Source organism: Topomyia yanbarensis, chromosome 3, assembly GCF_030247195.1.
Source record: "Topomyia yanbarensis strain Yona2022 chromosome 3, ASM3024719v1, whole genome shotgun sequence".
In the NCBI taxonomy this organism is placed as follows: Eukaryota; Metazoa; Arthropoda; class Insecta; order Diptera; family Culicidae; genus Topomyia; species Topomyia yanbarensis.
In genome coordinates this window covers 235,308,856-235,332,716 of record NC_080672.1, presented here as the reverse complement: position 1 = coordinate 235,332,716, position 23,861 = coordinate 235,308,856, and the positions used below count along the sequence as shown (strand labels likewise).

At 41.5% G+C, this 23,861-nt stretch overlaps 1 protein-coding gene across 4 annotated transcripts in view; it reads right to left on the bottom strand.

Moving 5' to 3' along the window:
- Nucleotides 1-23,861, bottom strand: part of LOC131690293 (kinesin light chain-like) — a 676,695-nt gene that overhangs the window by 583,092 nt on the left and 69,742 nt on the right. The window contains exon 2 of one of the 4 annotated variants that reach the window (XM_058975956.1): nucleotides 4,423-4,551. The exons of the other annotated variants lie outside the window; for them this stretch is intronic. The gene's annotated coding sequence lies outside the window, so the exon portion shown is untranslated. The remainder of the gene's footprint in view (nucleotides 1-4,422; nucleotides 4,552-23,861) is intronic. 4 annotated transcript variants of the gene reach the window in all.

Genomic DNA, 23,861 nt, shown 5'->3' with positions numbered 1-23,861 from the left:
TCCTCGTCTTCCCGAATGACCAGCCCGACTGGCATCATGCTCGCTATCACGCAGGATGCATCGTGTGATACCGTGCGGTAGGCAGATATCACTCTGAGGCACATCACGCGGTAGGTGCTCTTCAGTTTCTGTAGGTAATTGGTTACCCTCAGTGCTCTTGACCATGACGGGCCGCCGTACCTGAGGATAGATACGGCAACGCCTGCCAGTAACCTACGTCTACTGGCGCACACCTTTGAGCTGTTGGACATCATTCTCGATAGAGCCGCAACAGCAGTCGACGCTCTCTTGCACGTATAGTCGACATGGCTGCCGAAGGTCAGCTTGTCGTCTATAATGACTCCGAGAGACTTCAGACTTCGCTGTGAAGTGATCGCGACTTCTCCCACATGGATAACTGCATGTTGTGCCGACTTGCGGTTGTTGACGATAACTACCTCCGTCTTATGATGAGCGAGCTCCAGGCCTCTCGCGCTCATCCATTCCTCCACTGTGCTAATCGCGTGTTCTGCGGTTAGTTCTACCTCAGGAATTGACTCCCCGTAGACCTCCAAGGTTACGCTATCTCAGCAGTATTTATCACTGAGTTGAGAGCGTCCACTGTGGACTTACCCTTCCGAAAGCCAAACTGGTTGCTTGAAAGGCCGTCCGTACCTTCCGCGTACGGGGTTAGCCTGTTGAGGATGATCCTCTCAAGCAGTTTGCTAGTCGCGTCGATCAGACAGATTGGTCTGTACGCCGATGGGTCGCCTGGCGGCTTCCCGGGCTTCGGCAACAGCACCAATTTCTGCCTTTTCCATCTATCGGGGAAACGGCACTCGTCAAGGCATCTCTGCATAGCTAGCCTGAACATGTTCGGGTTCGCTATGATCGCTGTCTTGAGAGCGTTGTTTGGAACATTATCCGGCCCTGGACCTTTGTTCATTGCTAGGGATTTAGCCACTCCGAGTAGTCCTTCATTCGTTACTGGAGCCACCATTTCGACCGTGCCCGCACTGTCTCGTAGTGCAGGTGGCCAGGGGCTTGTGGCTCGAGACGGGAAGAGTACTTCGATAATCGTTGCCAACCGGTCCGGAGACCGTTCTGGGGGTGAGGAGCCCCCTTTGGTCTTGGCCATCACAATCCGGTAGGCGTCACCCCACGGATTCGCGTTGGCACTCTCACACAGGTTGTCGAAACACGCTCTCTTGCTGCTTTTAATAGCCTTGTTAAGGGCCAATTTCGCAGCTCGAAACACTTCACGGCGGTTCTCTCTTGCATCCTCGGTGCGAGCTCTTTGCATCCTACGTCTAGCTCTGAGACAGGCTGACCGTATTGAGTGGGAAGCGTGACTAACTAGAAAAAAACTAGAATTAGAGAAGTTTTCGATACGATACGGTACCGGAATTCAGTCGAGTCTCCTACTACGAGAATAACTGAGGGCATGAAAAAGGAATCCGCGTAATAGGAATCACATAGCTTATGAAAAATAAATCGAACCTCTCGTTGTGAATATGACTATAATTGAATGGGTTTAACATGAAATATATCGAAACACTGATTATTTTGAAGGATGAAGATTTGTCCAGAAAGTCAAGAGCTTCTGGATGGTGAAAATAATAGCTCGGAATTGTCCCACCAGGGACCGCTAATGCGAGTGCAAATGTACAACTAATGTCAAAATCATTCTTTATCTCAATTACGAGAATATTTAGAGGAGTATTGTCTTCAATAAAGTTGCTCGAGAAATCAAAGACTACCGGATGGTGATAGATTAGTTTGGGATACTCTCACTATGAGGCGCTAGTGAGCGTACCACCTTACCGTACATTATAGAATATGATACATCTCAAGTCTTATAATTTAGAAAGATGGTGTTTTCGGCAATGTTCTAGAGGAGGTCAAGGGCTACGCGATTTTAAGCAAATCAAATGGAAATAGATCCGCCAGGCGGCGCTAGTGAGCATGTACTATTTTTCAAAATGAACGGGTCGAGTGTTGCCCGAAGGCGAATAGATAATTTCAGAATTCAGCCACTAGGCGGCGCTAGGGAGAAAGTGAAGTTTCTGAGGACGACAAGAGCTGTTTGATAATGTAATAATTAAATTGGATATCACGGCGCTAGTGAGCAGACTTCTTTTTATTTCAGTATCTTCCAATGACGATAATTTAGAAGGGCGATGTCTTCATCAAAGTTGCTCGACATGTCAAGGACTGCCCGATGGTGATAGATTAGTTTGGGGTACTCTCACTATGCGACACTAAACCTATTAATTTTCATCTGCCAACAACTTACCCTTCAATATAAAACTCACTCCCATGAACTTGAAAAATTTTCCATTTTTGATTGGCGGACCCCCATGTGCATTGAAAATGTCCAAAACCATTGATTTTTAACTGCCAACAACTTGCCTTGCAATATGGAATTCATTCCCAAAATGTTGAAAAAAAAAATATTTTTTTTTGACTCATTGGCGGACCTCCATGTGCAATTAAAATGTCCAAAACAATTAGTTTTCATCTGCCAACAAATTGCCCTTCAAAATAAAACTTATTGCCATATTGTAGAAAAAATTCGATTATCAAAATTTCTATTTCCACAAGAATTTTATAAAAACTTTTTTCTAAATTACCTTTTTTGGGATATTTTGCAATCTGCGATGTACTGAAAGCTTGTATGCTCACTAGCGCCTCATAGTGAGAGTATCTCAAACTAATCTCTCACTATCGAGCAGTTCTTGACTCTCGAGCAACTTTGCTGAAGATATCTAAATAGCCATCATTTGGAGATACTGAAATAAAAAGATGTATGCTCACTAGCGCCGCCCAACGGGTTATATCCAATTTAATAATTACATTATCAAACAGCCTTTGTCGTCCTCAGAAACTTTACAGAAAACACCATTTTCCTAAATTATTAAACTTTCGAGACAAAACATCACCTAACATGTACTGGAAGTTGTATTCTCCCTAGCGCCTAGTGGCTGAATTCTGAAATTATATATTCGTCTTCGGACAACACTCGACCCGCTGATGAATATTGCCGAAGACACCACACATCTAAATTATCATGATTTCGAGATAAAGAATTTGAAAAATAGTACATGCTCACTGGCGCCGCCTGGCGGATCTATTTCAGTTTGATTTGCCCGTAATTGCGTAGACGTTGATCCTCTCCATTGCCGAAAACACCATCTTTCTATGTTATTAGACTAGTATACCATAGTGAGAGAATCTCAAACTAATCTATCTCGAGCATCTTTACTGAAGACAGTACCTAAATATCTCTAAATATTCTCGTTATTAAATAAATTGATTAATTGAATTAAATAAAATTAAATTAATAAAGAATGATTTTGACATTGGTTGAACATTTGCATTCGCACTAGCGCCGCCTGGTGGGACAATTCTGATTTATTTTTTCAACTATCCAAAAACTCTTGACTTTCTGGACAAATCTTCTTGAGATAAAACCTTTCAAAATAATCAGTGTTTCGATATATTCCATGTTAAACCTAATCAACGATAGTCACATTCACGACGAGAGGTTCGATTTATTTACTCTCTTTTAAAGCACCCCTGGCAGTACAGTCCTCAACTAATTGGATATCCAATAGAGTGATTGTAGGTCTAAGTAAGCACAACAACTTAGCCAAAAAAAGTAAACGCAGACGAAATATTCGGCCATAGCCCCAATTAGTCAAAATCCCGGGTACCGCGCAATAGGAATCCGCGTAGTAGGAGACTCGACTGTAAATCATTTTTTTTTCAATTGTGTTTCAGTTCTCTGGCGACAAGTTTTTTGCTTGCGCTCTATCAAGTCACCATTTGCCGATTTTATTACATCCTTAATTTCCTCTTCACTTAATACCGATGGACTGTAGGGAAAAACTGATATTTCATGTGTTTGCACTCTTGAAAATTCGTGAAGTTCAAACAGCACACATTTTTTCGCATGGCGATTTGTTTGACGTACACGCCGGTTTGACTACATATGACAAACTGTGTACTGATCCATCAAACTTGTTTTATTATGTTTGTCAAACAATAATAGGCGTAACGTCCGGTAACGCATCAATGCAAATATTTGATGAGAAAAGTTTGTTAAACAGTTGAATTCGTGTGCTGGCCTTGTCAAATTTGTTTGTCAAACACGTTTATTTGATCAAATTTTGCTTCATCAAATATTTTACAATTAAACACTTTAACCGTTGTCTTCCGTTTTAATTCCACTATGATGAACAAAATGCAAAATTGCACTTTTCTGTTACAGATACGTATTTCGGCTACGACTTGCAGCCTTCTTCAGTGTATTGTATCAGAATGAAGAAAATACCCTCTGTACCGCTTTATGTACCGAAAAGGCAGGTAGAAATTAGGTAACTTAGGTGTGTGATCATTTGCGTACCGGTAATGTTTGGAAAAGCCATGTGTATCCGTTACCTTGATCTCGATTGAGTAAAGACGAAGGGGGTTGTTTAAAAATTTCTAGGCTCTCAGCAACATCCAATTTCCATGGATTAGAAGTTTCACGTTGAATTTTTATATCCTCGGTAGTCAGATCATGTTTTTCTGAAAAGGAATGTTCCGCTACCTTAGATTTGAATAGAATATTTTACGTTATGACAAGCAGTGTACCGGTACTATATAAATAATATATATATATATATATATATATATATATATATATATATATATATATATATATATATATATATATATATATATATATATATATATATATATATATATATATATATATATATATATATATATATATATATATATATATATATATATATATATATATATATATATATATATATATATATATATATATATATATATATATATATATATATATATATATATATATATATATATATATATATATATATATATATATATATATATATATATATATATATATATATATATATATATATATATATATATATATATATATATATATATATATATATATATATATATATATATATATATATATATATATATATATATATATAAACACCAAAATTTCTCACTAGGGTGACAATTTGTTGGTAAAACCAGTCTTTGCACTTGAGGGCACATAGTGCTTTCACATAGGCCTGCTAAGCCAAGACAAGTTTCGGCTTCACTGTGTCTCATCGGCATAAACAGAACTTCTGCTCGGACGGGACATCACGTTTGATCAGTAGTTCGATTGAAACACAAAGTGCGTTTTAGTTTTAAGGGATTTGCGTCAAGCCGGCGCTAATCTATTCCGAAAAAAAGTTAGTGTCGGTTTCTGATGAGGCAAAGCCGAAACGCAACTGTGTAAGTGTACCGGTAGCTTAGTTTGAAGGAATTGGTAAATTGAAAAAACTTAACACGTTCACATCATGTGAAAATCTATTGAATTATTTCAATTCACAAACACATGAAATGCACTCGGTTTTCACTTGAATATCCATTCGAGTGTGAGAAATATAGTTTTCGAATGAAATTCATGCGAACACATGAAAAAAAGCACATCAACATCATAAGAAATACTATTGACTAAAATTTCCAAATGAATTACACGTGAATATCACATTGTTTTACTTATAGATTTTTGCCTTTCTCAATAGAAAGGTATTGCAATTGCTCTGAAAACCGACTTTTAACGGAGGCCCGGAGGGCCGAGTGACATATACCATTCGATTCAGTTCGTCGAGTTCGGCAAATGTCCGTGTGTGTATGTATGTATGTGTGTGTATGTGACCAAAAATGTCACTCATTTTTCTCAGAGATGGCTGAACCGAAAGTCGGATCGGTTCCGGAATTACAGGGTGATGAGTACGAACACGCAGAAAATTTTTAAATTCTGCAATGAATGCATAAAGGTGAAAATTTTTCCAAAATATGACCACAACTGCTTCGATTTGTAGTATTAGGTCACTAACATCCATTCAAAGTCTATTTGGCCACTTTGGCCACCATCATCGGTTCCGGAAGCCCTGGCGGAAGTATCTAAATAACAGAATAACAGTCACATCGCTTTCTCGAAGATTCAAGACCGATTCAACTAAACTTATTCTCAAATGAAATGTATTGCGTCACCGTAAATGGCTATTTAATTTCATCCCGATCCGACTTCCGGTTCCGGAGTTATAGGTTGTGGCGTGCGATCACATAACAAATTCCGATTCAAACCGATACTCCGATGAAGGCAAAAAAGGTTAAAAATTCGCTAAAATGTCTCTCAAACAACTTAAATTTGCTGTTCTAGGTCACCGACGGCCAACCAAACTTTCGTTGACTACATTGACCACCATAGACGGTTCCGGAAGTGCCCGGGAAAAGCGGCCGTCTTTCAAAATTGACGAACTCACATCAGTTTCCCGGAAATGGTTGGGCCGATTTTCACAAACTTAGTCCCAAATGATAGCTAAAATATCCCCACAGATGTCTGAAAAATTTCGTACGGATCGCGTATATGGGTCCGGAAATATAGACTAAACCGTCCGGTCGCATATGAAATTCCCATATAAGCCGGAACTCAAAATTTTTTTTCAAAGGGGGGACTCCATGAAATTTCAGAAATCGAATTCGTATTTTTGATGCCAAACATCTTTAAAATGCATGAAACATCGAGATTTTATGTTATCTCGATTTTTTTTTTGTAAAAATCGACTTTTTGGAACTTTGCCGATTGCGCACCTTTTTTCAGTTCAGTATTACCGTGGCTGTTTTTTCTTTTGCAAAATTTTAGAACTCGAATAATGATTTCTTTTTTTTGTATATTTGTCATGTCATGTATAATAATAAAATATAATATATGCATTTGAAAGCTTTTAATGAATATAAACAACGCAAACATTCTCGTGTTCATGATTGAGAAAGGCACAATTGCACCGCTAGGTGGATTAAAACAGGTTTTTTTTGTTAGAAGAATCGGTGAAATCAATTGTTTTACATGTAAAAATGCACTAAATGTTTTTCATGCGAAAGTCATGTGTAAAGTTCATACTTTACGACTCAATAGCATAGCAATGAACATTCATTGGATAAATTTGTCGTATTCACGTGAATTTGTTTGAATTTAATTTGAAACACCACATGAAATGCTTTTTAATGGATTTTCATGTGAAATTCAAAGGGAAATCATTTCTTTTACTTTTTAACATGAGAACGCACATGAAAGTGATGTTTAATTGCATATGGTTTTATCGTGCCGATTATTTTCAGTGTACCTTACCTCTGGTGAACTATTACAATGTAAACTAAAGTCCTCGTGGCGTTACAAAAGCCCACTCTACTTTTACAGTAAACCGCAAGCTACGGCGGGATGCCTAGAACAAAGTTTCAATAGCCTACCAATCTCCAGCAACTAGTTTAATCCGCCTAGCCGCCTTTTCGTTTACTGCGAGTGTAAGTTGAACTGTTTTTGTTGTATTGTTTCCTTCTCGCATTGAGTTCTTGTCAGCCGGTCTCACGAACACTAATGCAGTTTCGTGGTTGAAAACAATCCCATTTGATTTTGCCGTCTTTGTTTATTATTTTCCACCAGCTAGTGATGTATCATGTGACGTGTACTATATCGTCGCTGTTGTGCTATCTTATGACAAACGCCATTTTGGGGTAAACTGAGTTAGATATGCCACATTACTTGTCTAAAAAATCTTTACAAATTGGCTTTTACAGAATTTTGACATTCTGCTTGGTTACTGAGATATAGCGAGAAACGTGCTGAGAAATTTTTAATTTTTTGTTTCAAATGACTGTGTCTGGGGATTGGCTCTAATTATCTATATGTATGAGATGTTTTTATATGTAAAACTATCTGATAAACACAATGGAATAATCATTTTCGAAACAAAAATGCACGAACTGTGAGAAAAATGCAATTTAAGTTTTAAACTGGAAATATGGCATATTTGGCAACACTGTAACCAAAAATAGTTATTTTTTCTAGATCCCCTGACTCATTTCCTTCAAAATGCATCTCACCGATTGTTTATAGACCAAATGAAGCCAAAGATATGAATAAAAGTTAATAATTGATGATTTTTTTCTATGGAAAATTTTCCATGCACGATTATGATATGCCATACAAATTTTGTCATCAATACACACCTATGACACGTGTGAGACCGACTTTTGTTAACATTTTTAAAGAAAACTCGCAATGTAGCTAACCGATTTTCGTAATATTTGAGAGATTAATGCAGAATAGATAGAAGCATCATTTGTCTTCTTTGAATTGTTTATACCATTTATAAGTTTCAAGATATTCAATCTCAAACTTTAAAAATCGTTTTTCTCGAAATGTGCAAAATGGCGCTTGTCATAAGATAGCACAACAGCGACGATATATGAGCAGTAGAAAAGTCTATGTATTTGCAATGATCGAAGATTCTAATTGATGCATGCACTGATAAAAACCCGAACGCGAATTCTATTGACTTCAAACCATTTAAATTCCATATGAAGCAGAAATGCTAATGTTATCAAGCGAACACATACCTTCTATGTGTCAAGTGTATAAACTATGTATGCACAGACACATAAGTTAAATGTGTTTATTGTTATAGAATCGGGTTTTATATGCCTTATAGTTATGAAATGTGAATGTAAGATTAATATTTCTTGTAAATACACACATTAGGTTTATGTGCCTGCAAATATGTATATATGTGCCGCCGCTACCCACTGACACGCCCAAAAAATTGTTTCAAAATCGTTCAACACGGGTCCAACAATGGACGTTTGTTGAACGGTTATTTGGACGTTGTCCAAATTGGTCTAATGAACATCCTTCATTGAACGATTTTGAAACCAACCGTTCTTAGAGGGTAACTGCAAAATCTATGTCTAAAATCAATAGACGTAACGCTTACATTTTTATCAGTGTACAAATACCCTCTTTTATTGTTTTTTATGTTTGTTTATTTTTAGGTCTGTGATGTAATATCGGTAGAGAAATGGACAAGCGGAAATGTTTACTGTCCGCTATGAAACACGCTCGACGAGAACGGCTGTTGGCCTGCCGGGTGAGTTACAGCCAGTCCATAATGCAACCGGAAGTTCAGCGACATATATCTAGATATGTTGAGAGCAGCTGTTCAACTACGGTATCCACATTACAAATTGTGGTAAATTGTGTGAGGTGAGATGGCGAGATTTGCGGCAATCATATGTGGATGTTTTTGGACGTGCGGAATTTTTACGGCTCCATGCGTTGCGTGGATTCAGACCGATTCGATTCAGTCTGTCAATAGACACGTCACATAACACAAACACTATAGCAAAACTTGGTGTAAAACAATAACGCAAGACAGCAAAGCAAATGGAATTGTTTTTAACCAAGAAACTGCATTAGTGTTCGTGGGACCGGTCAATAAGAACTCAATGAGTATCGAGGCGAAGGATTACCTAAGCTATGCAATGTTATGCTTAGTTCGGTATAGAAAAAACCATCAGCTCGATGTGCGGAGCCAAGGACAAGTTGGCGACTTTATTTGGAGTGATGCAGATATTGGTTAGTTTTGTACAAAGCAACAGCGATTCGAACAAGTCAGTTCACATGTGTATTTTGCCTGCCTGGCTTGAGCCGGAATCATGATTACAATGATGGAAGTAGATTTATCCTTTGAAAACCCTGTTTTAATCCACCTAGCGGTGCAATTGTGCCTTTCTCAATCATGAACACGAGAATTTTTGCGTTGTTTATATTCATTAAAAGCTTTCAAATGCAAATATTACATTTTATTATTATACATGACGTGACAAATATACAAGAAAAGAAATCATTATTCGAGTTCTAAAATTTTGTAAAAGAAAAAACAGCCACGGTAATGTTGAACTGAAAAAAGGTGCGAAATCGGCAAAGTCCAAAAAAGTCGATTTTTATAAAAAAAAATTTCGTGATAACATAAAATCTCGACGTTTCCTACATTTTAAAGATGTTTGGCATCAAAAATACGAATTCGATTTCTGAAATTTTTGAAAAAAAATTTGAGGTCCGGCTTATATGGGAATTTCATATGAGACCGGACGATTTAGTCTATATTTCCGGCCCCATATAAGCGATCCGTACGAAATTTTATAAACATCTGTGGGGATAATATAGCTATCATTTGGGACTAAGTTTGTGAAAATCGGCCCAACCATTTCCGAGAAACTGATATAAGTTTGCTAGTTTTGAGAGATGGATGCTTTTCACGGGCACTTCCGGAACCGTCTATGGTGGTGGTCAATGTAGTTAACGAAAGTTTGGTTGGCCGTCGGTGACCTAGAACAGCAAATTTAAGTTGTTTGAGAGACATTTTAGCAAAATTTTTACCTTTTTTGCTTTTATCGGTTTGAATCACAATTTGCTATATGATCGCACGCCACAACCTGTAACTCCGGAACCGGAAGTCGGATCGGGATGAAATTAAATAGCCATTTACGGGGACGCAATACCTTTTATTTGAGACCAAGTTTAGTTGAATCGGTGGAAAAATTTTCACCTTTATACATTCATTGCAGAATTTATTAAAATCGACATTTTCTGCATGTTCGTACTCATCACCCTGTAATTCCGGACCCGGAAGTCGGATCCATTAGAAATTCAATAGCATGGGAACGTTGTACCTTTCATTTGAGACTAAGTTTGTCAAAACCGGTTCAGCCATCTCTGAGAAAAATGAGTGACATTTTTGGTCACATACACACACAGACGCACATACACACACAACTCCGCTAGCGAATGACGGATCTCAATAGTAGCATGTCTGTAATAATATACGTACATGGAACTATTGAGAACCAGAGCTACAGGTCCAAAGCCCTGGTAAAGGAGGATGGTTGTGATGATCTGGGCCGCGGTCACCACGTAAAGCAAGATAGGTCATAAACCCAATTCCAAGGCGTGAAGCGACCCGTGCCGAGGGATGAGTGATCGAGGGGATGAAAAAGATGCTCGATCGTTAACGGAGCCTGTGGGGTACCTGGGCAACCCCCACAGTAAGCGTCCCTTACCACGTTAATGCGGAGCTCTGGCGTGGCGGACATTTATTCTCGCGCTACCCGTGGGTACTGAAATGGAGAACAAAAATAAAAATAACAAACAAACGGAGGTGCTGAACCCCTTTGCTAGAGGTGGTTTGGCGAGGACTCCCCCCCGTGGGGAGAGTAGTGGAGCGACGAGTGCTGCATCTCATAGCACCAGTGACCCCCCAGTAGTGGTAGAAAATATCCCTACCAACGCACTGGACGGGCCACTATCAGCGATGCGCAAAGTGGTGGAGCAGCTCGATTCAATAATCGAGTTCACTAGCGCAAAGCAAAACATAAGTAAGGAGTTGAAGCAGAGCCTCCTGGTGCTCCGGAAAACTGTTCGTGTCGCAAGACAGGAACAGCAGGCTTATGCCAAAAGGGGGAAATGTCGGGAGAAGTCCGACAGATAAACACAGACAGTGGCCTCCAAGCAGGAGGGAAGAGAGAAGGTCGATACAGGTACTCAGACAGTGGCCTTCACCTTCTATGGAGTAGCCATGTCGCTCGAAGCGGCGGCCGAGTTCCCCTCGAAGGGAAAAGGCAAGGACAATCCAAAGACGGCGTCGAACGCGAAGCGCCGCCCTAGGAAGTCGCCAGGCGAGGGTGGAAAAACCGACACCTCACGGCGTGCAACCGTTAAGGCCAAACACCGTTTGGCCGAGGTAAGCGAGGGCGAGAGTGACCTCGCTGGGCAGAGCGGTGGTACCAGCAACCCGGCGCAACCGGGGCAGGGGCGCAAACCCCTGGACGCTGGTGACCAAGAAGAAGCCGGCACCGACACCGGAGGTACCGCGGCTCGCGAAGAAGGCCAAGGACAGAGGCGAGGCCTTGTGGTTAAAAACCGACAAGGACAAATACGCCGACGTTCTAAAGTCGATGAAGGCGGCCGAAAGCCTTTCGGCCCGTGGGCAAGATGTGCGTAGCGTGAGACGCACCAACACAGGAGAAATGCCTCTGGTGCTGAGGCGAGGCGCACAATCTAGTGCGGTGTACAAGGCCTTGGCCCAAGAGGTCCTTGGTGAAGGCGCCCAGGTCAGGTCGCTAGAGGCGGAAATGACTCTCCAGTGCAAGCATCTGGACGAGTTCACGACCGCAGAAGATGTCGTCGCAACCGTTAAGGAGCAATGCGACGTCACAATCGAGCGGGCCTCTGTGCAATTTAGAGAGGGACCCTCTGGCACCCAAGCAGCCTACCTCAGGCTACTGAAGGCGGATGCCAAAAAGGTAACCGAGAAAGGTAAGCTGAAGATCGGCTGGTCGGTATGCCCAATCAGCATACCCCAGCCGCCTTCAGTGGATAGGTGGTATCGGTGCCTTGAGTCCGGCCACAAAGCCTACGAGTGCAAGGGCATAGACAGGAGCAAACTATGTCGTCGCTGCGGCGAGGAGGGGCATAAGGAGCGGGGTTGCACTAAGGCGCACAAGTGCCTTATCTGCACCGCTAAGAAGCAAGCCCATAAACATGCTATGGGCGGACCTTCGTGTCCCTTCGGTGAGGTAAATAAGAAGAAGCCGTGAACGTCACACAGCTAAATCTTAACCATTGTGCAGCATCCCAACAGCTGCTGTGGCAGTCGGTCTCGGAGTCGAGGACAGATGTCGCCCTCCTATCAGACCCGTACAACATCCCTGCCGGCAACGGCAATTGGGTGTCGGACGGGTCTGCAATGGTGGCAATCTGTACAACGGGACGGTTCCCGGTTCAAGAGGTAATACACTTCTCCGCCGAGGGTGTTGCGATTGCCAAGATCAATGGTGTGTTCTATTGCAGCTGCTACGCTCGACCAAGGTGGCGAATAGAACAGTTCAACCAGATGATCGACAGGCTCTCTTCAGACCTAGTGGGCCGGAAACCGGTAGTCATAGCGGGAGACTTTAACGCTTGGGCAGTGGAGTGGGGCAGCCGCTGTACAAATAGCAGGGGTCAAGCGCTAATGGAGGCGTTTGCGAAACTCGATACTGTGCTAGCTAATAATGGCTCCGCTAGTACATTCCGTATAAACGGGGTGGAGGCGTGGATTGACGTAACATTTGCCAGCCCGAGTCTGGCTCCAGGCATGGAATGGACGGTAGACGAAGGCTACACCCATAGCGATCACTTAGCAATCCGCTTTAGGATCAACTATGGTGTGCAGCATCCGAGGGCGGAAGATCCCTGTCAGGTGGAAGTCCAATCACTTCGACAGCGAAGCTTTCACCGCGGCCCTGGGACTGGAGGCCAACACCGACAGTCTAAGCGGGGATGCGCTGGTAGTTGTTCTATCACGCACGTGCGACGCTACTATGCCGAGAAAAACACTGCCAAGAAATGGCAGATGCCCGGTATACTGGTGGAGTGCCGAGATTGCAGCGGTCAGCCTGCCTCAGAGCTAGACGTAGGATGCAAAGAGCTCGCACCGAGGATGCAAGTGAGAACCGCCGTGAAGTGTTTCGAGCTGCGAAATTGGCCCTTAACAAGGCCATTAAAAGCAGCAAGAGAGCGTGTTTCGACAACCTGTGTGAGAGTGCCAACGCGAATCCGTGGGGTGACGCCTACCGGATTGTGATGGCCAAGACCAAAGGGGGCTCTTCATCCCCAGAACGGTCTCCGGACCGGTTGGCAACGATTATCGAAGTACTATTCCCGTCTCGAGCCACAAGCCCCTGGCCACCTGCACTACGAGACAGTGCGGGCACGGCCGAAATGGTGGCCCCAGTGACGAATGAAGAACTACTCGGAGTGGCTAAATCCCTAGCAATGAACAAAGCTCCAGGGCCGGATGGAGTTCCAAACAACGCTCTCAAGGCAGCGATCATAGCGAACCCAAACATGTTCAGGCTAGCTATGCAGAGATGCCTTGACGAGTGCCGTTTCCTTGATAGATGGAAAAGACAGAAATTGGTGCTGTTGCCGAAGCCCGGGAAGCCGCCAGGCGACCCATCGGCGTACAGACCAATCTGTCTGATCGACACGACTGACAAACTGCTTGAGAGGATCATCCTCAACAGGCTAACCCCGTACGCGGAAGGTACGGACGGCCTTTCAAGCAACCAGTTTGGCTTTCGGAAGGGTAAGTCCACAGTGGACGCTCTCAACTCAGTGATAAATACTGCCGAGACAGCGATCCAACGGAAAAAGCGAGGCATTCGATACTGTGCGTTAGTGACACTTGACGTGAAGAACGCATTCAACAGCGCAAGCTGGGATGCCATCGCGCTCTCGTTACACCGGCTTAGGCTACCGGTGGGTCTGTACCAGATCCTGGAAAGTTACTTGCAGAACCGCGTACTGCTATACGAGACCGATGCCGGTCAGAATAGGGTTCCGATTACCGCCGGAGTCCCGCAGGGCTCGATCCTAGGCCCGGTGCTATGGAACCTCATGTATGACGGGGTTCTGAGACTGAAGTTCCCTCCTGGGGTCAAGATCGTCGGCTTTGCCGACGACGGTACCTTGGAGGTCTACGGGGAGTCAATCCCTGAGGTAGAACTAACCGCAGAACACGCGATCAGCACGGTGGAGGAATGGATGAGCGCGAGAGGCCTGGAGCTCGCTTATCATAAGATGGAGGTAGTTATCGTCCATGTGGGAGAAGTCGCGATCACTTCACAGCGAAGTCTTAAGTCTCTCGGAGTTATTATAGACGACAAGCTGACCTTCGGCAGCCATGTCAACTATACATGCAAGAGAGCGTCGACTGCTGTTACGGCTATATCGAGGATGATGTCCAACAGCTCAAAGGTGTGCGCCAGTAGACGTAGGTTACTGGCAGGCGTTGCCGTTTCTATCCTCAAGTACGGCGGCCCGTCATGGTCAAGAGCACTGAGGGTAACCAGTTACCTACAGAAACTGGAGAGCAAATACCTACCGCACAGTATCACGCGATGCATCCTGCGTGATAGCGAGCATGATGCCAGTCGGGCTGGTCATTCGGGAAGATGAAGAGTGTTTCGAGCTACGTGGAAACAGAGGAGCTCGCGAGCGCACCAGGGTGATCTCGGTCGCCAGATGGCAGCGTGAGTGGGACAACTCCTCGAGAGGTAGGTGGACCCACCGGCTGATACCTAGCATATCGAGCTGGGTGGGAAGATCCCATGGGGAAGTTCACTTCCACCTGACACAATTCCTGTCAGGCCATGGCTGTTTCCGATAGTACCTCCACAGGTTCGGACACGCGGAGGTCCCAGCCTGCCCGGACTGCCCAGGTGCAGACGAAACTGCCGAACACATACTGTTCGTATGTCCTCGGTTCGACGTCGAAAGAAGAGCAATGCTTGACGTCTGTGGCTGGGACACAACCCCTGATAACCTTATTCAGCGGATGTGTCAATCGGTGGAGAAGTGGAACGCAGTCTCGGCTGCTACCACCCAGATTGCCTGTAGGCTACAGGTAATCTGGCGAACCGAGCAACAGACGACGGGCACGGCTAACTAGTGATTGGTTAGTTGGAGCGAAAAAGGCTAAGCGCAAAAGAGGGAGTGAATGGTTTGTTCATGCTGAGGCAGGTTTGGCGCAGCGACTGGCAACCGCGTAAGGGGTAAACCCAGCCACCCCGAAGCAAGACAGAAGAGTGAGTGTATAGGCGTATAAGTGAACTGCCTCATGCCAAGACGGGAGGATCGTAGCGTAGTATGTTGGACTTAGCTATCGATGCCTCATGGCGTGGTAGAGGAGTGAAAGGGTGAGCATCCAAGTCAGTCTCACACGGCATGTTAAGGGTGAGCACAAAAGTCCGCCTCACATGGTATGGTAGAGGCTAGCACAAAAGTCAGCCTAGCAAGGAATGAAAAAGGTGAGCACACAAGTCAGCCTCGCATGGTATGTCAGAAGTGGGGCCTAAGAAAAATGTCCCACATGGGATGCCAAGGGGAGTGACAGAGGTACAATAGAGTGACACGATCGAGAGTAAACCAGGTGATAGGGTGAGCACCCAAGTCAGCCTCACATGGTATGGGTGAGGCGAGCACAAAAGTAAGCCTAGCAAGGAATGAGTAAGGTGAGCACACAAGTCAGCCTCGCAAGGAACGAAAAAAGGTGAGCACAAAAGTCAGCCTCATGTGGGAGTGTTTGAGAGTGAATCAAGGTGCGATAGAGAGAGCACCCAAGTAAGCCTCATACAGGACGTATGAACGCGTGAGTGAGAGTGAATGAGTACAGTAAGTACAGCCATCCCCCCAGAAGTAATACCGAGAGGTAGTTCCTGGGAGGAACGATGGCGGAACCCAATGGAGTTTAGTCGGTATTAATGGCAGCGTCACCATTCGAGCCCGACACGCCCTCAGTGCACCCCGTGCGGTAGCTTGGACCCTACCAATAGCACGTGTACTGGGCTAGGACATAAAGGTTTTCTCCATAGTAAAAAAATACACACATACATACACACGCACAGACATTTGCCGAACTCGACGAACTGAATCGAATGGTATATGTCACTCGGCCCTCCGTTAAAAAGTCGGTTTACAGAGCAATTGCAATACCTTTCTATTGAGAAAGGCAAAAACTAATACGATAACCAATCAGTTTTTTAGGGAGCTTGCAAATTGTTTGATTTCAAAGTTAGCAAGCATTTTTATGTATACCGAAAATTAGCACACAAACTATGGGCCCCACTGACAGTTCGCTGCTCTAGTCAGATTCGGTATGGCATAACTCGATCTTTAGATGTTTCTGAAAAAAGCGAAAATATTGGACCACAAATTGAAGGAAAGCGTTGTTTTGAACATGTCGATGAATAACAAAAACTTTACGTCATGATGCATCAACAAATTAAATGAACCCAACCATTACAAAGTTGTATCGTATGTAATCGATTATGTTTATTGTGGATCGACCTTTACGCAACGTTCTAGATCATGGCTTTGAATTCATGGCGGCGTAGAGGTATCTCTCTCCAAAACGCATTCATGCGACACTTCCAATCACATGACAATTGAAAAAAATGGATCATGGCCATCTCCTGGATATTTTAATCAAACCTGCTTTCTCTAACTACTTCGGGTTCCTTCATCATACAAACTACAAGACAGGCTAATTCTCTCTTTTTCAATCTAACCTGTGTGAAAATAATAAACAAATACAATTTTGATATAACTTTATTTTACTTGATTGCACTTCACCCTTGAAAATGATGGTGAAAAAATACACGGAAAGTGTAATTTTTTGACAAAGGTTGTTCCGAACATCGCTTCAACTGTCACTCTCACTGTGTTCATTTTAATCACTTCACTGTAGGTGACAACGGTAAAAGGTAAACACTAAAGAGACTAGAATAACAAAGAGACGCCATCTTAATTCAGTGTAAACAATTCAACTAGCAACCAAGCTACGAGTCACAAGCAACACTGCAAATAACGATTTTTTTCAGTAGGTCCAATCTGCAAAAGAGAGCCTCTCTTTGTTTACATTCTCTTCCGCCAATTACTCGGTCACCTTTCTGATTTCTCTTCAACTCTATGCATAATAAGCTAGTAAAAACCTTGGTCTTTCGAAACCTACTGAAAAATGCTTAAAAAAATTTATGGTTTCGCAGTAATAAGCGAAAGAGAAAGCGAAAAAAGAGGGCTCTCATTTACAGATTAGACCTAATGAAAAAAAGATGGGTGAGTAATGTCTAGGACATAACCGGAGTGTCGTGACTGCTCGTTTGACTTGTAATTCAAATCGAATGATACTCAATGAAATATGTGGGAATGTTTCAAGTTATTCTTTATAATAATTATGGTGGTTCTGAAAAGAACCTTTTTTGTTGGCGTCTGCGTTGATAGGGGATTCTAAGCTCGTTGAGACATTCTTTCATGAAATGAACAAATTTCATATTTTCTTGCTTTGAAATATCAATGTTAAAATCTCTCGAAACAACCATCGGAATCTTTTTCCTACCGTACAGAAATGAATCACGCTTATCGAAAAACTAGGGGCGGGCTATGTCCGGGACATAACCGCAATGATCATATACTTAAAATTCTGCTTGTATCTCTTTTAAATGGCTAAATTTTACGCATTAAGTTCGATTCACCGGGCTCAGCGAAATTTTCCTGGGGCTCCCGTTCGTTAATCTATTCAGTAAAACAATTTTATTACCGAGTTCTCCGCATGGAATACAGGTCAATAATTTCATATGTTTTCAACAAGCAGACAATGTACTTGTATGACAGGTGGGAGTGTTTTGAAGTGGTTTTAGTGGAGGTAACAACATAAAAAATACACGATTTTACATTTACAATGATTCTCCTTAACCCCGCAAATCCACGGGGTTGGCAGCAGAGCATTAGGTTGTTTGGAAGAGATGACAGTTATTATATGATAACTAAAAATATAAAATTGTTCTATAAATTGCAAAGTTATTACCGTGTTAACCTGAAAATTTGTCATTTCATTCATATAGAAACAATCATTGAAATTATGTCAATTTATGCTTTGCAAGATTTGAAATAACTTCGAAGTGTGGTCACGACACCCCTGTTATGTCATATACATTACCAACCCACCTTTTCCATTTTGCATTCGTCCTAATAAGGACGGTTTGTAGATAACTATGTTGATACAAGACGAGAATCTTTTGAAACAATTCAAACCTTGCCGACGATTGTTTTTACTGCGTACATACATACTATCTTTCCCCTTTCGCAGCTCACACAGCTTTGCATCAAGGCGTTCCTATTTATTGAGTTTACAATGCAGATGGAAGGCCATCCTTTTGTTCGATAAATGAAAATATTTTCATCATTCGTTTTGGTGTAACTTTCGTTTAGTGGCAGAGTTGCCACATTCAATGATTTTCTTGGAAGGATTTGCAAAAACCTTCGGTTTTGTAGATTAGAAAAAACATTTTCCTATGATTCACTGGTAAAAGTACAGAATTAACAAGCGCAAACTTAATACTAGTTAATAAAAGAAACTTTCTAATTAAATTCTTTTTCCATTTTGCATTCGTCCTAATAAGGACGGTTTGTAGATAACTATGTTGATACAAAACGAGAATCTTTTGAAACACTTCAAACCTTGGCGACAATTGTTTTTACTGCGTACATACATATGATCTTTCCCCTTTCGCAGCTCACACTGAATGAGCACGCTTTGCATCAAGGCGTTCCTATTTATTGACTTTTCAATGCAGATGGAAGGCCATCCTTTTGTGCGATAAATGAAAATATTTTCATCATTCGTTTTGGTGTAGCTTTCGCTTAGTGGCAGAGTTGCCACATTCAATGATTTTCTTGGAAGGATTTGCAAAAACCTTCGGGTTTGTCGATTAAAAAAACATTTTATTATGTATCACTGGTAAAAGTACAGAATTAACAAGCGCAAACTTAATACTAGTTAATAAAAGAAACTTTCTAATTAAATTCTTTTTCCATTTTGCATTCGTCCTAATAAGGACGGTTTGTAGATAACTATGTTGATACAAGAAGAGAATCTTTTGAAACAATTCAAACCTTGCCGATGATTGTTTTACTGCGTACATACATACGATCTTTCCCCTTTCGCAGCTCACACCGAATGAGTACGCTTTGCATCCTTCGATGTTTTGGTGGCATTTTTGGTGGCAGTTACTACCGCCTTTTCAGTGACTGCGTTTCTTAGCCTTTGGCTTTTTGGCCTTCTCGCCGCTACCACCTCCACCAACGTTTTTCTTCTCTCCGGTGGTAGCCGATTTGATTGGTCGTCCGATGCAGCTTCTGACGACCAAGCACGTCTGTTATGCACTGCGTCTTACACACGTCTGGCTTTGAGAAAAGCTGCGACACCCCTATTTATAGGTTTTATCATTAATGTTGATTCTCATTTAAAGTGGTTTTTGAACTATTTAAACAAATTTTATATAGCAAACAACGTATCGGTAGCAAGCGTTGGATGTTTTCCTTCCGATTTATGAAACAAGATTGGCAATCTGTTTAGTAGAAGAAAAGTTATTAAGGTTCAAAATGTACGTAACGCTTTCGCTAATATGCACTACTATCGCTTTCTCGCTCGTTCTCGTGGCGTGCATGAGCCTTTCCTTTCCGTCCTGCTTCTAATGGCATAACCAAAACTAATATGCCGGCTTTCTCCCACCAACTGCTCTCGTTAAGCAACCCAACGAATAACACTAGTTTACAAGAAAAATGAAGTTTCAAGAAAAAGTATTTTTTAGACTAATTTTGGGTTGCTGAACACGAAAACAGTATTTATTTTTTTCAAAGAAGCGATTTTGTGATTTTCTCAAAAAAAATCGTTTTTGAACACTTTTTGTAGTTTTTAGTCAATATTTCGTGTCAAAATCATTCAATTAATTTAGTTAATATGCAGGTTGAAAGGTGCCGAGATGCCCTTTCCAAAAACATATAATATGTGTCGATCATATGTAAATTTTTTAGTGCTGCAAGCGACCAAAGTTTAAAAAAGTGCATTTTTGATCATTTTTAAAAGTTACTCATTTTTAAATGATTTTTTTTACCGAAAAACAATTTTTTTCGGACCTTTTAGAATTTAAGATAACAAATAATATGATTACGTTAATTTTAAGCCTAATATTACTAACATCGGATGAAAAATGTTGATGCTATGGCATATTGAGCGAAATAGAAATTTTATGATTTTAGCGGACCTGCCCTGGTGCGGCGGTTTAGAGGTTGTAGCACTGGTCTCATAAGCCAGTCGTCAAATATTCGAGTCCCTATCGGGAAGGAGTCTCAGTGGGATCGTAGCACTAGCCACGTAATTTTCTGTGAACTGAGAATCTGCTGTGAAGTCTGTTGAAGCAGAAGGCTAAAATTCCTTTAATTCGTAAAATATGTACTCACCACAGACAAAACAAAACTTTTCCAACGATATTTCCACATTTTAAAAAGAGAACTTAGTTGTACAATGAAATATCCAAAACCATTCAAATGCCGCAGGATGGATGAATGCATGCTCGAGAAGACAGTACCAAACACAAACAATAACTATCAAGTATAGAAGATTATTTCAACTGAAAGTATGATTGTGCGAAAAATAAAAAGTTACAATTTTCACTGAGTGCTTCATACGTACATACCTTCATATCTACATTTTTCATCCGACTTTTGTGACCATTGTATTAAAATTTATGCAAAAAGATTATTTATCTAGTTAGATTCTAAAAGAATTTTCTTCTGTCCTTGATTTATTATTAAAATTTTACTAGAAATGTGCATTTTTTTAAAAAAGGTCGAACATTAGACTTTTTATTTTGGTCGATTGTAATAATAATAAATGTACATTTCTCGACAAACATACGATTAAGGCTTAAAAGCCAACTGTCAAAATTCTCTTTGAAAGGAAATTCCAGACAAACCGTTACTCGCTAAACGCAGTTCATAGCAGTTAATGCATGAGAAAACGTTTTTTTTTGTTTGCTATAAAGAGAATTTTGACAGTTGGCTTTTAAGCCGTAATCATATGTTTGTCGAGATTTGATCTACGCATATTATACATGTTCGGAAAGGGCACATCAATACCTTTCGAACTGTTTCGATCGGATCCTATTTGAACAAGATATTGACAAATAACTAAAATAGTGCCCAAAAACACCCTTTTCAAAGAAATCTTGAAAATGCTATGTAGATCAACGACTGGTTGTTATGTTGGAGATTTTGAAGTCGGCTGTCTCAGTCTTTTGAAAAATCAAAACAAGGGTTTTTGATTCCCGGCTCACATTGTGAACTCATTAAAATGCATCCACCCGTTACTAGAAGAGCAGAGCTCATATACGCAAAAACTACAACACATCATCGAACGATTCTAAAAAAGGATTACTCAATGTAGAAATTAAACATACACACTACAAAATAAAGCAGATACAACGCACCCTCCAGCTCACTCAACAACAACTAGAGACAACATTGATAAAAGAGCTATCTTCTAGATTCATTGCCACTCAAAACCAGTCGTTCGAAAACAAAAAACGAACGAAAAAACGTACAACCGATTTCAAATTGACAAAATTGTTGCAAAAGTCAGTATCTATTGCAGACCACACTCCAAGTCTCAATGAAAAATCAATTCTCAACGCCACCAATCTATGTGTTCCACCCGAAATGAAAGTCACGCACCAAATCCAACCAACATAAGGACCCGCTAACCAGCGTTTGTCTAACTGCGGCCACAACCACCAAAAGATTCCTAAAAGATAACGAAGACGTATGCGTTTTAGAATCAGACAAAGGTAAAAAGATGGTTATCATGTATCAAAAGGAATACGAGCAAAAGATGTCAACTTTACTAGAGAGTGATGCGTACAAAGTTCTTACTAAGGATCCAACATCCACCATCCAGCGGAAAAACAACCAAATAGTCACAAGACTCCTCGACCTTAAACTCATTGATCAAAAAACAGCGTACAGACTAAAAACCCATAAGCACATAAGACAAACTTCCCATTACGCCCAGTCGTCCCGAATGTGACTGCACCTACGTACAACATAGCCAAATACATAGCCAACATCTTGAAAGAGAGCTTCATCAGTGAGTACAATATCGTGGATAGCTTCAAATTTGCTGAGTACGTCAATACTGTGACGTTACCTGAAGACTATATACTGGTATCTTTTGATATCCCGAAGGACCTTGTCATCCACGATATTATCATGCAGTGACCCGACATCAAAACAGGTACCAGTATCAACCTAGATTTCTTTATAGAAATCGTCGAATTTTGTCTGAACAGCAGCTATTTTCGTTTCCGAGAAAAATTCTACCTCCAGACTTTCGGAACTGCTATGGGCAGTCCTTTATCACCTGTTTTGGCTGACATAGTATTGGAAAGTTTGATTAAAACAGTGTTAAGAAACCTTCCATTCAAGATCCCAGTTTTGCGTAAATATGTCGACGACCTAGTGTTAGCGTTACCCAGGAACCAAGTTCAACATACGCTACACATCTTCAACAGCTACAACCAACACATAGAGTTTACAATTGAACATGAATCAGACCGCAAACTTCCTTTCCTGGACTCCCTTCTCATACGAAACCAGGATCAATCCATAAGTACACAGTGGTACTCTAAGCCAATCGCATCACGCCGTCTAGTAAATTACCATTCTTTTCATCCAACATCAATCAAAATCAACGTAGCCACCAACCTCAAAAAACGCACCGTTCAGCTCACTACCAATAAGTCAGCGGATCAGCAGAAACATATAATCTACCAACACCTTAAACAAAACGATTACCCCTCATCACTCATAAACCGACTAATCAACAGGTATCATGTAAAGTATCTTCAATCATCTACATCGCAGCATCACCAATCGATCTCTCGTACAAAAATTGTAATAGCCAACGACCCATCACTAATAGAAACGCAAACAACAAGCACCAACGTATCCAAAGCGAATGCTTTTATCGCACAACCCGCAGTCAAAAACATTCTTCCGCCGGTGTCCAGCATATTAGCACCACAAATTGTTTACAGATCATTGCCGTTCATTCCATGTCTCACCAAACACATCACAGAAACTCTCCGAGTAGATTACCCAACAGTAAAATTCGCCCACAGACCGATCAAAACGACCAAGAACATACTACGACAAGTTAAAGACCCCGTACAACCAATGCAACAATCCAACGTCATATACAGTATCCCTTGCAATGACTGTGGTATGGTATATTTAGGTATGACCAAAAACCAGCTCCGTACAAGGCCTAGTGGCCATAAGTCAAATATCACTAAATACTCTAGCTTGATCAACAATCCACCAGAACACGCAGACCAAGAGCTTGCCAGTCTGGGAGAGAAAACGACCCTCATTCATCACACCATCAGCCAGGGCCACAGTTTCGCTCTGGAAAAAAACAAAAATAGTCGATCGATCTTTCCGATCATCGGCTTTACCACTGTTGGAGATGTGCCACATCACCAACACAACCGACACCGTAAACCATCGCACCGAC